The 18,545-nt window shown below is 39.1% G+C and overlaps 1 pseudogene; it reads left to right on the forward strand.

The window, feature by feature from the left end:
• The first annotated feature begins 5,578 nt into the window (after window positions 1-5,578).
• On the forward strand, window positions 5,579-6,295 carry LOC133774325 (large ribosomal subunit protein uL30-like; annotated as a pseudogene).
• The last annotated feature ends 12,250 nt before the right edge of the window (window positions 6,296-18,545 follow it).

Raw genomic sequence — 18,545 nt, forward strand, 5'->3', positions numbered from 1 at the left:
TTTTAAATAAAGATGATAGGCTGGCGCCGCGGCTCAATAGACTAATCCTCCACCTTGCGGCGCTGGCACACTGGGTTCTAGTCCCGGTTGCCCCTCTTCCAGGCCAGCTCTCTGCTATGGCCCGGGAAGGCAGTGGAGGATGGCCCAAATGCTTGGGCCCTGCACCCCATGGGAGACCAGGAGAAGCACCTGGCTCCTGGCTTCGGATCAGCGAGATGCGCCGGCCACAGCGGCCATTGGAGGGTGAACCAATGGCAAAAAAGGAAGACCTTTCTCTCTGTCTCCCTCTCTCACTGTCCACTCTGCCTGTCAAAAAAAGAAAAAAAAAACTAATTAAAACTAAAATTTTTAAAAATCAAAAAATTTTCTTTTAAGATACTGAGAGTAAATTTCAGAAGTTCTCAACATAAAAATTGTTTGTTAAGAGTTGTAAAACAGTTTCAGGAGATGGTAAGGAAACAATTCACTGTCTTAATTGGCAAATTAAGGAAAAAGATTTACTCATTTATCCCAACATGTGTGACTGAACTATACCCCAAGTGATTCTGGTAACTTTGTAATATGTCAACTTGCCTAGGCTGAGTTATGCTTCCCCAATTCCCTTTCCTGTATGTTTTTGGTTAGATTGGGACACACACTGGTAGCTCAAAGCCTACCAGTACACCAGACAAGTGAGGCACTTTCCTTGGAGTCGGGTTATTTGAAAATGCAGTCCAAAACAAGGGGTAAACTCCATATCTAGCTAAATGTCAGCAAGCAATTGATATTTAACAAACCAGTGTCATAGGGAATGTTAAGAAGGAAGGAAATAGGAAAAGACACAAGACACAATCTTTTGTAATCTAACATAGGAAGTGACAGTCCAGCACTTTTTCCATATTCTGTTCCTTACACAAGAATCATTGGGTTCAGCTCACATTCAAGAGGAGAGGATTACACAAGGGTGTGAATGCTAGTGGGCAGGATGAATGGGGCCATTTAGAAGCTGCCTTTTGGCCCCCATTAGATTTCATTCTTCTACATGCATAGTACACACACAAACACACACACACATACACCACCTTCCCAGAATCTCCCAAACTCTCACCCTATCACACCACCAGCTCAAAGGCTAGAATATATCACCCTTCTAAACCAGGCCTTTGTATAGATGAGTGCCACAGGTATAGTAAGCATCTTTATTAATTAAATATGCTTAATTTCCAAATCTAAAACTTCAAAAAATATTATTGACATCAAGGTAAACACCTTTTTTTGTCATTAACAAACATTGCATCATCTATCATATATACATTGCAAAGTGAATATTTGAGTGCTAAAGAGAAGGAAACATTTAGAGAGCACTTAATTAACAATTGCAAGGTCAATTTATTAATCTTGACAAATGTCCTTATTAAATGTTAAAGCAAGCCAGAAAACTGACAACGATCTCTGAGGCTAGCTTCATAAATCAAGATTCAGATGCCTGATTAATATTAATTTTTCCATGTCTTATTTTTGTGTGTATAAATGACATTTGTGACATTTTTCAACTAATATCAAGGAAGTAAAAAAAAATTATGCTCCCTGCAGTAGTTGAAACCCTTTGAAGATACTCTTTCAACACAAATGAAAAGAAGCTCACTTCAAACTAGTGTAGCAGAAGAGGAATTAGAAACTCACTGGCTCACAGAACTGAGAAGTATAAGGCTAGAGGTGGATTCAGATTCAAGGGGGGGCCTCAAATGATGCTTTTAGAACTTCTTGTTTCTCATTCACTCCAGTTAGCTCTCAGAACCACTTTTCTGATAGTGTTAGGAAACTCACCTCCCTAGGCACCTATCAATCCATCAGATGACTACAGAGTAAAAAGAGAAATCTCTTTTTGAGAGTAAAAATATAAAATTTCAGGGAAAGCCTCTGATTGATCCATCCTGGATTAAACATCTGGTGGGCTGATTCCTGGTCAATAAGCAAGACATTCTCATCACCAACTCACCAGAATTGGAGAAGGCCCTAAAGGAAAGTGAGCAAGAGGGGACGATCTTACCAAAGGGGGAAGAGATGCTGAGCAAGTTAAAACAACAGAGTTTCATTATGCTGTCGTGATTTAAAATGAGAATGAATCATTATGGGAGTTATCTATCTACATCTACAAGGTATGAAGAAGCAGCGTTCTAATTCACGCCATTTTATGGGGACCAAGTTTTCTCTACTTTAGAAAATTAATCATCTTCATATCCATTGTGTATTTAAACTTTCCATTTGTTGATACTTAATGTTTCACATCTTGTCTAGAAGAATTACATGCATTGATTTCTTTTTTTAAAGATTTATTTATTTACTTATTTATTTGAAAGGCAGAGTTACAGGGAGGCAGAGGCAGAGAGAGAGATAGGTGTTCCATCCGCTGGTTCATTCCCCAACTGGCTGCAGTGGCCAGAGCTGGGCTGATCCAAAGCCAGAAGCCAGGAGCCTCTTCTAAGTCTTTTATATGGGTGCAGGGGCCCAAGGACTTGGGCCATCTTCTACCGCTTTCCCAGGACATAGCAGAGAGCTGGATTGGAAGTTGAGCAGCCAGGACTTGAACCAGCACCCATATGGGATGCCGGCAATGGAGGTGACAGCTTTACCTGCTATGCCACAGTGCCAGCTCCCACATTGATTTCTTATCTAGGAAAAACTTTATCTTATATTATACTGAGTATGTTGCCATTGTAGATAAATGTTAAAATAATTTTTAGGTTTGACTCAGATCTGCGAGTTCTCTAATATAACTTCAAATGAAAATATGATACATGAAAATACAACATGTTTATAAAAGTAATCTGTTGCCTATAAGAAGGTGGTACTGCTGACATGTTATTAATGCCTCCTTTTGAATTATATTTTCAAGTTTTGATTTTAAAATAATATGAACACAAATAACAGAGAAAAATTAATAACTGAATGATTTATTTAAGGTGAACTCATGTACAACTGTTACCTAGATCATAAAATAGAATTTATTTCCAAGCCACCTAGAATCCCCTCCATGTAATTTGGAGAAAGCCCTGCATTCCTCCAAATTTAACCACTAAGCTAATGTTTACAACACCCCCTTTCCTTATGTTTTATTATCATTTTACCACTTACACATGCATCCCTTGACACCATAGTTCAATCTTGCCCCCATTTTAAAAAATGTAATGAGTCTTAAGTTTCTTCGAATCTATAGATTCCTCCTTCATAACTTTCTCCTTGTTATTTATCTGTTAAAGAATTCATCACAGATGGATGGGGTGGGCATTTGGTGTGGCAATTAAGATGCTATTTGGGATACCTGCTCCCTATGTCAGAATGTCTGGATTCCAATCTCAGCTCTGCTTCCAATTTCAGCTTCCGGCTAATGCACACCCTGGAGCCAACAGTGATGTCTCAAGTAACTGTTTTTCCTACCACCAATGTGTGAGACCTAGATTGAGTTCCAGGCTCCTATTTTGGCCTGGCCCAGACCTAGCTGTTAAGGGCATTTTGAGAGTAAACCAGCAGATGAAAAATCTATTGTTCTCTCCCTCACTCTTCTCTCTCTCTCTCTCTCTCTCTCTCTCTCTCACACACACACACACACACACACACAAAACACACCTGCCTCTCTCATTCTCTAATAAATAAAATAAACAAAAATTTAAGAAAACAAGAATCCAGTGTAGTTGACCTGTAGAATATTCTAGCAACTTCTTTGAGTTTAGTTTTTTCAAGTATGTTCCTTCAGTTCTCCCAATGACTATGTGAGTTGCTAATAATCATGAATAAATCTTCTTCATTTTAGATTACCTAGCATGGATCCAAATGCATATACCCCAAAACTGTGAATAGGAAATACAAATAACCTTTTTGCAAATCATATCATAAAGAATAGTATGACAGCTTAGTTTCTAAATGTCACATAGACATCAGGACCACAAATCTTTCTAAAAATTTTTATCACTCATTAGAGATTCATATGGAGATGTCTGTCTGCCAGATTATAGAGATAAAGGTATGGGTTCCTATAGATTAAAATCTCCATGCAGAGAAATATCACAAAAGAGAATTTTGGCAAAATTTGGATTTATAATATTTCCAATCAAATTTCCTTTAGTTGTAGAATTCGAAAAACACAAATGGGTTAATCTTTAGTGATTATCAACAATGTGTGTGATAACCCCCAAAACAGAGGTAATAATTTACTTTATGTTCAGTTTCAAATTGTCATATGATTTCAAGTCACAAGGCAAAAGCCTCAGCACATTGACAATGTCCTTAACAAAAAGCAAAGTCTGTAAGTGTAAATTGACTTAAGGTGTAACTTTTACTAGATTTCATTTGGTAAATATTAATGAAGTTACAGAAGTATTACTCAAAGAGAGCCAGGACATGACAAGCAAGATATTGACTAACAGAATGTCATCCTTCTAATCTAGTACTGTTATTGACTATGCTTATTCTGTAGGTATAAATAAAAGAAAATGCTGGATAATAATCTGATAAACATACCGTATATTTTACATTTTCATTTAAGCAGGCAATTGTTGTGAAGCATAATTAATGTTTTAGCCAATATATTCTGTCATTACCCAGGGTGGTTCAAAGCTCTTCAGTAATAGTGCCTAATACAAAGACAAGAAAGTAGTGTCAAGACATAATGTATAATAGTAATGTATAAGTCATAAAAGCATGGTGACAGAAACACTAACAGAGATAATGCTAAAGAGTCTACACATTCACGCATTAGACAGTAATGTAGAGAGTGATCCATTAAAAAATACCTATTTTAGAACAAATTACTCTTTATATTCCAGTCATTTTATTTGTCTGTTATGTTTTACTTAATGCCAAAGCTCATTTACCATCCAACATGTCTACAGAATGCTAAACACAACAGCCTACAGCAGAGAGGATAGGTGTGTGGTTGGTTGGCACTAAGCTATTCTTTTTTGTTAAAAAGATTTATTTTATTTATTTGACAGGCAGAGATATGGAGAGAGATAAGAGACACAGAGAGAGGTCTTCCATCCGCTGGTTCACTCCCCAGGTGGCTGCAACGGCTGGAGCTGTGCCAACCCGAAGCCAGGAGCCAGGAGCTTCTTCCGGGTATCCCACATGGGTGCAGGAGCCCAAGGACTTGAGCCATCTTCTACTGCTATCCCAGGTCACAGCAGAGAGCCGGATCGGAAGAGGAACAGCCAGGACTAGAACCGGTGCCCATATGGGATGTCGGCACTTCAGGCCAGGGCGTTAACCCGCTGAGCCACAGTGCCAGCCCCCTCTAGTCTCATTCTTATGTCAGATATTACCAACTGATCACAGCATACTTTCCAGAGGACTTCGGCAAAAATTCAGAATCTTTCTCAAGATAGGTAGCTGCTATTAATTGGACAAACATAGATGGACCTTGAAATGAAGTCTACTCACCCTCCAAGGCCTAGAAAAAATAGGCAGGAAGATAATCTTATCTCATGTGGCAAAAAATGTCACACAAGATTAATGTCTACATTTGTGACACTCTGTAACACCAGAGGAGACCACAGACTGTGGTGTGATGCGAGCAGCCTTTGCGCGGAGGTTTTGGAGAGAGAATAAGGTCCCTGCTGCGCTGGAAACCCTTAAGAGAAATTTCGCAGAGCAGAAGATCAAGGACCTGAGAAAGAAATTTACCCAAAAGATGCTTCAAAAAGCAAGGAGGAAGCTAATCCATGAAAAAGCTAAGCACTATCACAAGGAATACAGGCAAATGTACAGAACTGAAGCCCAGATGGGGAGGATGGCAAGAAAAGCTGGCAGCTTCTAAGTATCTGCTTAGTCATCAGGATCAGAGGTGTCGATGGTGTGAGCCCCGCAGCCCTAAAAGTGTTGCAGCTTCTTCTCCTTCACCGGATCTTCAATGGCACCTTTGTTAAGCTCAACAAGGCTTCAATTAACATGCTGAGGATTGTGGAACCATAAATTGCATGAGGGTACCCAAATCTGAAGTCGGTAAATGACCTAATTTACAAACGTGGCTATGGCAAAATCAATACGAAGTGAATTACTTTGACAGATAACACTCTGATTGCCTGCTCTCTTGGTAAATCCAGTATCATCTGCATAGAGGATCTGATTCACCAGATCTACATTGTTCGGGACACTTTAAGGACCCATAACTTCCTGTGGCCCTTCATGTTATCTTCCCTCTGAGGAGGGATGAAGAAAAGGACCACCCAATTTGTAGAGTGTTGCTGGCAACAGGGAAGACTAGATCAACATGTTTATTAGAAAGATGAACTGGGGCCGGGGCCATGGCTCACTTGGTTAATCCTCCGCCTGCAGTGCCAGCATCCCATATGGGTGTCGGGTTCTAGTCCTGGTGGCTCCTCTTCCAGTCCAGCTCTCTGCTGTGGCCTGGGAAGGCAGTGGAGGATGGCCTCTATACCCGCATGGGAGACCAGGAAGAAGTACCTGGCTCCTGGCTTCGGATTGGCACAGCGCCAGCCGTAGCGGCCATTTTGGTAGTGAACCAGTGGAAGGAAGACCTTTGTCTCTCTCTCTCTCACTGTCTATAACTCTACCTGTCAAAAAAAAAAAAAAAAGGTATCCAGAGTCGGCAAACTCAAAAGGCCTCCATAGCCTTGGCAACTCATGACAAGAGCCCAGGGTGATTACCATAAACAAGAGTGTCAATTTGTTAAGTAAACAACAGGAGTCACTGTGCACTTACTCCTCATGTAGGATCTCTGTCCTAAATGTGCTGTACATTGTGATTTAATGCTATAACTAGTACTCAAACAGTATTTTACACTTTGTGATTCTGTGTGGGTGCAAACTGTTGAAATCTTTACTTAATATATGCTAAATTGATCTTCTGTATATAAAGATAATTGAAAATGAATCTTGATATGAATGGAAGGGGAGAGGGAGCGGGAGAGGGGAGGGTTGCGGGTGGGAGGGAAGTTATAGGGGGGAAGCCATTGTAATCCATAAGCTGTACACTGGAAATTTATATTCATTAAATAAGAGTTTAAAAAAAGGTGTCTGCTATGGTGTATTTGTAATCTGGTCAGATAATAAACAGTGACTACGATCAAATTGAAAAAAAGAATACATCATACAAAATGATGCTTTGTAATGGAAAAAATTACTAATTGGGACTTTTTCAAAGATTTCTTTATGTATGTATGTATGTATGTATTTGAAAGGCAGAGTGACAGAGAGACTGGCAGAGATAGAGAAGAGAGAGATCTTCCATCCACTGGTTCACTCCTCAAAGGCTGGGCCAGGATGAATCACAGAGTGAAGATTTCCACCCAGGACTCCCACATGCTGGCAAGGGCCCAAGTACTGGGACATCATCTGCTGCCCTCCCAGATGCATTAGCAGGGAGCTGGATTGGAAGTGGAGCAGCTGGGACTTGTACCAGCTCTGATGCAGGATGCCAGTGCTGCAAGCAGCAGCTTAATCTGTTGAGCCACAGCACCAGCCATACCTACTTGGGTTTGAAGCTCATGGGTTTTTTTCAACTAGAATAATGAGAAATCTAATAACTTAACCTAATTTTAACTTAATTAAATAACAACTTAGTTTTTCTAATCCTATTCAGTCTAATCTTCTATGCTATACAGTGTGTTTAATTCTCATACAAGTAATGTGTCCTAAAGAGTAAGGCACTATGAATAGCCCTTATAATGCATATTCATAAGGAAACACAAATGTAACATAAACTAATCACCATATCTCAAAGTTTGATATGTAAAAGTGTGTTTCTTGGAAAACAAATTCAATTTTTTTTATTATTGAGCTTATACTATCTTAAAATGTCTTTGGAGTGGTTCAGGACGTGCGCTCTGTGAGGTGGATATTATGATGCAGCAGGTTAGGCAGCTGCTTGGAAACCCACATCCCATATCAGTGTGCTTGGGGCCCGAGTTCCCACCTCTGCTTCCAAGACAGCTTCCTGAGAATGTGCAACGTTGGAGGCAGCAGTAATGACCAAATACTTACAGACCCAGATGAAGTTCCTGACTTCTGACTTAAGCCTAGCCGAGCCCTGGCTATTGTGGGCACTTAGGGAACAAACCAGTAGATAGAAAATGTGGGGGCCGGCGCTGTGGCATAGCAGGTAAAGCCACTGCCTGCAGTACTGGTATCCTATATAGGCACCGGTTCAAGACCTGGCTGCTCCACTTCTGATCCAGCTCTCTGCTGTGTTCTGGGAAAGCAGCAGAAGATGGCCCAAGTCCTTGGGCCCTGCACCCACGTGGGATACCTGGAAGAAGCTCCTGGCTCCTAGCTTCGGATCGGTGCAGCTCCCACTATTGCGGCCAATTGGGTAGTGAACCAGGGGATGGAGGATCTCTCTCTCTCTCTCTCTCTCTCTCTCTCTCTCTCTCTCTTTCTCTCTGCCTCCCTTCTCTCTCTGTGTAACTCTGAATTTTAAATAATAAATAAATCTTTTTAAAAAGAGAGAAAAAAGAAAATGTGTGTATATTGGTGTCCCTTACTCTCTGTCACTCTGCCTTTCAGACAAATAAATAAATCTTTTTAAAGATGAGCAGTGGAATCCTGGTGCTAGGGGTCAAATTCTGTTCTACTGCTTCCTAGGGTGGCCTTGAGGCAAGTAACGTCTCTAAAGGTGAGTTTCCCAACTGTAAAATGGAGTAACAATGTTACCTACATAATTGTGAAGTTGTATAGACTAATGATATACTATAATTCAGGAATAAATACTGTGTCACCTGTATCTAGCCACAATGCTGGCCCCTAGGCTTGGTTTTATAAAGACTTGAAAAGAGTTATATAAGTTTGTCTTCAAGGATAATCTTTATAAAGAATTGAGATACACATACTTTATAAAATAATAACAAAATAAAACACCATGTTAAATTTCAAGCAGCAGCAGCTAACCATTTTGAAACTTAAAAATCTTAACACACCATATCTCATCAACTATGCTCAGCAGCCTCATTTTTTGCCAGTAAGAGAACTTTTTAACAGTCCTGGTTCTTCATAACACATGAGGGTAAGTCTGTATTCAGAAGCTACAGGTGCTGTCCCTTATAGGTTTAGGGATCAAACAGCCAGATGGTTAAGCCTCTTTAAGTGAGAATGTAACCATCCAACACGTACAGGTGATGGGAAAGGGAACTGAAAGTAGGTGTGAAGTAATAATGACAATGCCAGCATTTACTCAAAGTACTTTCCAAGGAATCTTTGTCCTAGAAGATGGCTATGACCCAAAATATCTATGGCCAAATAAACTGATTCTTTGGTAAAAAAAATCCATGCATAAGTTGTATCTTCTGGAGGTTTATAATGCTCATTAACACTCTCAGAAGTTCAACAGAACTGTACTGTTCATACAACAGTAACAAAAAAAGGTCTTTAACTTCACTTGACCCATAATTCCTCAAATTTGTTCTGCCACAGAATACTGCATTTCTTTTTTCATTTTCATTTCTTTTTTTTTTTTTTTGCCTTTTCCTTATTTCTTGGATTGTTTTTTGTTTGCTTGTTTATTTGATTTTATGCAGCATCTACACACATATCTAAATAAAATCTTTCAGTTGACACTCCTAAGGCGACTCCCTGCTTCCCAGTGACATACAGCTGGGAGGGTTTCTCTGGTCTTGGCAGTCCTAGCACAGGGGCTTTAGTCATAACATCCTTTAGCTGAGCAAAGGCTGTGGTTTGCTCTTTCTCCCAAAGGAGGGGGCTCTGCTTTGGCTGCCTGTCGAGAGCCTGGTTTAGGAACTGTGCTATTCCCTGTATCTAGGAACCTGTAACCTGAAAGAGAAAAGCTTGGACTGCCTGAAGTTTACAGAAGTAGGAATTTGCTGCATGGCCCATATCCTCAATCTTCCACAATCTCCCAGGTTCAGCCCAGTATCTGCATCTCAAACATCCTGCTCCCTTCCTCTGGTCTGATAACATTTGCATCCATAAAGTCCTTTGTTTCAGACCTTCAAGAGAGAATTTTTTCTATTTACATCCAAAAAGCCCTTTGTTCCAAGAGGAGCAGAGGTGGGGAAGCAAGACCCATCTCCTTAAAAACCCCCAGCCCCAACTGGACTGTGAGCTCAGCCCTCTGCCTCTCTGCTGAGCCACCCGCCTGGCCTGGTCAGGTGTAATCTCTCTACTCAACCATGTAACCTCGCTCCTTCCCCCCAACCAGTCCAAGCGACTGGGCACCCTCTCAGGCCCTTTCTGGAGAGGTGCCCATCCATCCTTACGAATGTCCCTTCCCTAATAAACCTTGCTATTTTACCTCCCAAAAAAAAATAAAAAATAAAAAATAAATAAAATCTTTCCACAGAACATTCTAAAATACAAGGTTAATATTTACAGCAGGCAGGAGAGATTCAAAAAAATAGCAATTAAGAAGTCCAAGAAATGGATGCAAAACAGAATAGTCCAGGAGGTCTTACAAAGGAAATAATGACGCAAAGATAGAAATTTATACAAACAAAAAGAAAGGCCAACTCACATGACAAGGGCAGAGTGAACACTGTTCAAATCGAGAGTCTGTAAAGATAATAATGACATTGATACCAGATACCAGATATAACAGCTAATACTTACAGAATGTATAACATTCACCAGGTATTAGCTCAGTTAGCAGGTTAGGTAACTGCTGAAATAGATCAGGACCAAAGCTGGAACATTCTGAGTACTATCTTTTCAGCAAAAATTTATCTTTTCAGCAAAATCTCTGAGGAATTGAAGTGTTTGATCTTTCAGAAAAAATTCACAGAAAACTGATCTCCACAGCTATTTGCGAGTTGCTATTTGTGAGAGGAGTATAAAATTGGCACAAACACAAAGCAAATTACAAGGCAGTGAACTGGAGGCAGGGGTTATAGGCAAGGAGACCAGAAAGTTCCCATACGAATTCACATGTAAGAGGATAAAAGCATAGAAACAGCAATGACCAAGGCAGAAAACAAAGAAACCATTAGATGAGAAGGTAGTTTTGTGTGATGGCGATTAACAGAGTGATAATCAAAACTAAGAATAGTTCAGACCTCTGAAACAGAGTCTTTAAAACATAGGATTTGATACATTAAGGCCTGTGAAGTTGTTCTTAACATTTTACTGCATTCAGAGAAAATGAACACATGGTATATATAAAAAATCAGACAATGATTTCTTATAGAAAATGCTAGGCTTTTGCATGAAGTAAGTCAATCAGATAAAAGCAGGTGCTAGACTACTGAGAAATATGTATTTATTACTTTTTATTTTTGTAATATTAACATGGTAAAATAATAAAGTTCAAATATATGTAAAAGTGCCAAACATTTTTATTACTTCTATGCTTCTGATAGACTCTTCTCTTTTCAATTAAATTCATGTGGACATTGTGGTGCTTTAGGTTAAGCCACCACTTGGGACATCAGATCCCACATCAGGGTGCTGGCTCAAATCCCAGCTACTCTGCCTCCCATCGAGCTTCCTGCTAATGTGTCTGGGAGGCAATAGATGATTGTCCAAGTACTTGAGTTCCTGCTATGTGCATGGTAGAACTGGATAGAGTTCCTGGCTTCTGGCTTTATCCTGGCCCAGCTCCAGCTGTTACAGGCATTTGGGGAACAAACCAGCAAATGGAAAATCTCTCTCTCTCTCTCTCTGGGGTAACAATAGTTCACAATGATGCATTAAATACTATATGAAGAACTAGAAGAGAGGAGCTGGAAATGTAAAAGTTAATCACATTATTTGACTACTTTATGCTGAGATATTGCACCATAGCCAATAAAAGTGTGCATATATTACATACTAATCAAATATGTGTATATATATATATATCATTGGAAATATTGCTCTATAAAGAGAAAAAAGGGACTTAGCTGATAGTGTCTGTTGTTTGTATATTACTTTGACATTTTTCCCAAAGAACCTTTTATTTAAGGAATACAAACTTCATGCATTTCATAAATACAACTTTAGGAACATAATAATTCTTTCCACCGTACCCACCCTCCTAAACACATTCCCACCTCTTTTCCTCCTCCTTCTCTTATATTCCTAGTTTTAGTTTTAACTAAGATCTATTTTGAATTACCTTTATACACAGAATATTAACTCTATACTAAGAAAAGAGTTCAACAAATTGTGTGGGAAAAAAAAAACTGGTCCTCGACAGTTGAGACAAGTGCCATTCAAAGTCATTGCCTCTCGAACTTAATTTCACTTTTTTAAGCACTCTTTTTTTTGAGAAACTTAATTAACTTTAAAGAAGAACCCAAGAATGATACATCATTTGCAAGCATATAGACATAACTATGACTTATGAGACATAAGAATATCCTACACTTCTCTCTGTCTCTCACTGTCCACTCTGCCTGTCAAAAAAAAAAAAAAGAATATCCTACACTTCATGCACTGAAACAAAGGAAATCTTTGAGAACAAGTTTTACTATTAACTCATAGTACAACTCTTTGAGGAAAAAGGTCCTGCATGGGAGGTTAGTGCACAGTGACTCCTGATGTTAATTTAGCAATTAACATCCTATGTATGATGTCAGTGATAACCTGAGGCTCTTTATAGGAGTTGCCTAGGCTATGGAAGCCTTTTGAATCTACAAACTCCTTCAGTTTGTAGATAAGGCCATAACCAAAGTGGAAGTTCTCTCCTCCCTTCAGAGAAAAGTACATCCTTCTTTGATGACCACTTCTTCCCACTGGGGTCTCATCCACAGAGGTTCTTCATGTAGCATACTTTTTGCCACAGTGTCTTGGTTTTCTATGCCTGAAATGCTCTCATGGGCTTTTCAGCCAGACCAGAACGCCTTAAATGCTAATTCTGAGATCACAGTGCTACTTACAGGAATTGTCATTCTATGTTTCTACTGTATGGACTACTTCTCATGTTGCATCATTCACTGCTTTTTAATTCTATCTATTATTATTACCACTTAATCCTACATATATGATCATTTTAACACTTAATCTATCTACATGATCACTTTAACATTTAATCCTATCCATATGATCACTTTGACATTTTAAATGACAAAACATTTGGCCATCTCTAATTGTCTAGACCCATAGTGTATGTATTTCAATAAATATTAAGTTCAAAAAATTTATTGAGTTTCTAATATGTAGGGGTTACAGTAAGACTGTAGTTTCTGGTATCTAAGGAGCTAACAATCTTATAAGCACTATAATTATTTAATGAATCAAAAGTAAGATAGAATATACCATGCTAGAGATAGAATCAAAGGAGTTTCACAGGATGCAGATACCTCTTTCATTATAACAATTCATGAAAGCCTTATAAAAAATGCAACTTTTTAAAAAGATTTATGTGTGTATGTATTTATCTGAAAGGCAAAACGACTTGGTGGAGAAGCAGAGAGATAAAGAGAAAGAGATTGATTTCTCATCTGCTGGTTCACACCCCAGATGCCCACAAGAGCCAGGGCTGGGCCAGTCCAAAACCAGGAACTGCATCCAGGTCTCCAACATGACAAGTACCATCATCCACTGCCCCCCCACCCCAGGTACATTAGCAGGAAAAGGAAGCACAGAGTAGCCAGGACTGCAACCAGGACTCCAATAGGGATGTGGGGTGTCCCAAAAGCTGCTTAATCTGCTATACCACAACACCCTCCCCAAGAAATGTGGCACTTTAACTGGCTCCTGAAAAACAAGAGTATTCTGAGTCGCCAAAATTAAAAGGAGGCATTTGTGATCTAAGGAGAAAACTAAGATGAGAAAAGGGAATGAAGAACCAGAGTCCCATCAGTTTGAATGTACAATAAGGCCTACGCATAGAAGGGTGAAAGAAGCTGCATGAGTTACCCAGGTTCCCTTTCAGAAATGTGGGGTTTTTTTTCTTTCATTTTATTTAAAAAGGAGAGTGAGAAGGAGGGAAGGAGACAGAGAAAGAAGAGATAGAAAGAGAAAGAGAGAGAGAGAGAGAGGAAGGACTTTTCCCTCTAGCTTGTGGGGATGCTGCCAGCTTCAGCCCTAAGGTCAGCCCTCTCCAAAAATATCCTCCATCTGACAGAACTACTTGGACCAAGGTCATTCTCTCATCGTGGGCCAGCCCACATTTATGATTGATTGATGCAGATGTACAAATGCCCTCATTGCAATGCAAACCAACTCCAAAGGCCTTCTCATTTCCAGAGCTCCCCATCAACTGAGGGCTCCACTGAAACTACAGCAAAGGCCACCTTCCTCTGTCAAACAGCCTCATCCTACTGAAGGAGTCGATCCCAGCAGTGTCCCCAAATCAACTTCCTGCACATTAGTATCCACCCAAGCCCTTCTTAGGGAAGCCAACCTATGATAAGAAGCACCGGTAGGAATTTCTGATTTTTACCATGGAGCATATAAATAATCACATCCCTTCTCTTCATTTTATCCCCTAAAATACTGCCAAATTTTCATAAATAGAAAAAAAATTAGAAGTGCTATATGTTCAGTAAATTTGGCAGATATCTTCAAACACAAAATAGGAAGAAGGAGGATAGAGATCAATGCTCTTAGCAAAATGATGGATGGTTAGACATTACAGCCCACAGAAGAGAATAATGGAACAGCAGTTTTTCTCACAAATCCTTATGATACCTAAGGGTCTGAACTTGTATCCCCTAAATTAAAATGCTGATGTCCTAATCCCTCCTAATACCTCAGAATATGACTATTCTGAAAAGTACAATCTTTAAAGATGCAGTCTTTAAAGATGCAGTCTTGGGGGGGCTCTAATTTGACATGACTGGTGTCCTTAAAAGAAATTAGGATGTGGAAACACATGGAGAGATACTCAACTAAAATCACAGGAAGCAAATAGCCATCTTCCAGCCAAGGAAAGAGGCCAGTCCTGCAGACATGCTGATCTCAAACTTCTAGCCTGCAGAACTGTGAGAAAACAGATTCTGCTGTTTGAGCCAGGAGTTTCTTCTGGGTCTCCCATGCAGCTTCAGAGGCATAAGCACTTGGGCCATCTTCTACTGCTTTTCCAGGCCATAGCGGGGAGCTGGATTGGAAATGGAGCAGCTGGGACTTGAACCAGTGCCCATAGGGATACCAGTGCTGCAGGCCAGGGCTTTAACCCATGTCCCACAGTGCTGGCCCCAAATTTTCATTTTCTTAAAGTGGTCCATGAGCATTTTAAGTCAGCACTACAAGTGACTTCAACTATAAAATCAGAAAAATACAATCTATTTTAAATTTCACAGCACCCTTTCAAAATAGTTGGTATTTAAACACCCACATGCTCATATTTCAACAAACCACTGTCTCAGTGATAGATTTCCACGTTCACTACCCACTGTCCCCAGTGATGTGTATCTAGGTTTATGTACCTATTGGCCCAGTAATGGACTCTAGGTTCATCTACCTGCTGGCCCAGCAATGAACTCCACATTTATCTATCCCTGTCTGGGTGACAGACAGCCAGGCTGCTCCAACTTTTTCTTTCAAAAATATTTCTACAAAGAAAATGAGAATAGGAGAGAAGAGAATCCCCTCCCCCCAATTTCCCTGAGATAGGTGCTCAGATGTAGAAAGGTAGGGGTCTAGTGTACAGTTAATTGAACCTGAGTACATTAAGTCAGACTGCTCTCCATGACCACCAGAAATGCAAGAGTCCTCATGTCTTTATTTCTCAGTAGCTATTACCTATTGATGGTCTACAATTTAATCTAACATTAAAATCTACCATTTTAAATCATGGTTCAGTGTTGTTTTAATTTCAAACTATTGGATCACTTCTTAGCCTTTGGCTAAGATCAAGTGTAAACTATTCACCATCCTGACCATCTTCTTGCATGCCTTTTACTTTTCTAAGTTTGCCTTTTTGTAAATAGCATGTTCATCTATTTTGGTCTTTTTCCTGGGGTGGCTTTTTGTACTTGAATTCTAGGAGCTGCTTGTGTTTAGCCCTTGTTGCCATTAGATTTTCAACTATTTTCCACCTATAATCAGCTAATCCTATACAAAGTGTCTTTCACTGAAATAAAATAATTAATTTTGAGGTAGTGTTATCAGTTTGTGCTATTTAAATTCAAGAAATCCTCCTGAATTCCTTGACACACACCATGCAGCAAGTAGAAGTTACATTGGATGTACAAGAACTAATGTGAAATAGCTCAAGGGTGCTCAGTTTTATTTACTTATTTTTTATGTGTTTTTGAGAGAGACTGTACTCCCAATGTCTGGTTCACTACCCCAAGCACCCACAAAAGCTCCGGGTTGGACAAGAGGAAAAAACTAGGACTTCAACCCAGGTGTCAAGTTATTGGGCGGCCGGAACCCTACTACTGACTACTACTAGGAGTCACCTACTGACTCCAAGAATCTGCATTAGTAGGAAGCTAACAACAGGAGCCAGAGCAGGGAATTGAACCCAGGGTAGCTTGACCAGTATCTTAATCACTAAGTTAAATGTCCACTCCAAATGCTCAGGGTTTTTTTTTTTTGTTTTTTTTTTTTTAAGATTTATTTTATTTGAAAGTCAGAGTTACACAGAGAGAGAAGGAGAGACAGAAACAGAGACAGAGACAGAGACAGAGACAGAGACAGAGAGGTCTTCCATCCACTGGTTTACTCCCCAGTTGGCCACAATGGCCAGAGCTGTGCCAATCTGAAACCAGGAGCTTCCTCCGGATCTCTAACATGGGTGCAGGGGCCCAAGGACTTGGGCTATCTTCTACTGCCTTCCCAGGCCATAGCAGAGAGCCAGATCGGAAGTAGAGCAGCTGGACTTGAACCACCACCCATATGGGATGCCGGCACTGCAGGCAGCGGCTTTACCCGCTACGCCACAGCACCAGCCCCCAAATGCTCAGTTTTTAAGAGTAATAAAATGAGATACATAGCATAATACTATTTATTTAAATTTAAAAATATACACATGCAAAATAGTATGCATTTAGAAGGATATGGTTAAATTAAAACAAATAGATTAGGGGCTGGCGTTGCAGAGCAGCAGATAAAGCCTCCACCTGTAACTCCTGTATCCCACATGGGTGCCAGTGCATGTCCCTGCTCTCCACTATTGATCCAAGACTCTGCTAATAGCTCAGGAAAAGCAGCAGAAGATAGCACAAGTGTCTGGGCCCCTGCCGCCCATGTGGGAGACCCAGGGGATGAACATCCTGACTCCTGGCTTCAACCTGGCCCAGCCCTGACTCTTGTGGTCATCTAGAGAGTGAACCCATGGATGGAAGATTTCTTTCTCTGTCACTCCCTCTCTCTCTGTAACTCTTTCAAATAAATAAATCTTCAAAAGAAAGTAAATATATCAAAACATTACAAGACTTCCCAGCAGGGAGAAATGGAAGAGGGACATGAGAGACAAAAAAAGAATTAGCGGAGGGGAGCCTTTGAATGGGCCAATGTGGAGAAAAAGTCAATGACTCAAAAATATGACTATTCAATCAACAGCACTTAAACTTTAAAAAGTCCCTATGAATGAAATTAGAAGCCCTGATCCAAAGCTACATCAAATCATCTCCTCTCTTTTAGGATATTTATAGTTGAAAGAATACTTATAAATTTTTTTATCATTGTATAATGGTCTTTTATTTTATATCACTGTAAGAATATTAGGATATTCATAGTTAAAAGTGAGGAACCATGATATTATAATCAGAAAGGAACATTTATTTTCAAGTGGAAAATTATTTTTCTATTGTTATGCCAGATCTCCTCTAGGTAAACTTTTCTGTTTGTTTCCTTATTCCTAAGGACTTTGAAAAACTGAATATTTATTGAATTAGTAGTTCTTAGACCTGCAAGTTTGAAGGACTGGTGAAGTTCCAAAGTAAATATTTATGGTCTGACAAAGTGTTGCAAACATTTTAGCTAGTCAAGTAAATATATCTTATATTAAAATCAGTTCCAAAGCTGTACTTTGGAAATTTATATTCATTAAATAAAAGTTTAATAAATGAAAAAAAAAGAAAACAACAGATTTAATAAAATTTCAACTTTCAAATGTGAAAAAAAAAATCAGTTCCAATACATGTCTATGATTACCACAATTTCTAAAATAAAGGACAATGTATACTCTAAAATAAAGGACAATGTAAACATTAAGAAGAATCTACTCTCAAAATGAAGCATACTTCATGAAATCAAACACAACTAGTTTTATGCAAAGTATAAAACAATATCCTTATTTTTCTCACTGTATTATAAACTAGTAAAAAAAGTCAACATAAGTGAAACAGCAGTTATGAAAAACTGAATTATAATATATCAATTAAATCAAATATTCTAGAAGTGTAATTGTATAATATAGGCATAAAAGGAAGAAATATGCCTCTGTACTTAAGGATTAATAAAATTCAGCAAAGTATACTCAAAAGATATTGCATCTTGTTAACAGACACACTAATAGCTAATTTGGAAATGTTAGAAATCATAAAATAATTTTCAACTGTATCTCAATGTTTCATCTTCCAAAAAAATTTTCTGAAAAGAACCTTGATATTATTCTAACTTTAAACCAAAAATGGCAACAAAATCTCTGTGTGGTTCATCTTTAAAGTTTGAGCAATCACGAATAGCTCAGATTATACCACTCTTCTATGTGGTTTTATTTTTAGATC

The sequence above is a fragment of the Lepus europaeus genome, chromosome 15 (genome assembly GCF_033115175.1).
Source record: "Lepus europaeus isolate LE1 chromosome 15, mLepTim1.pri, whole genome shotgun sequence".
In the NCBI taxonomy this organism is placed as follows: Eukaryota; Metazoa; Chordata; class Mammalia; order Lagomorpha; family Leporidae; genus Lepus; species Lepus europaeus.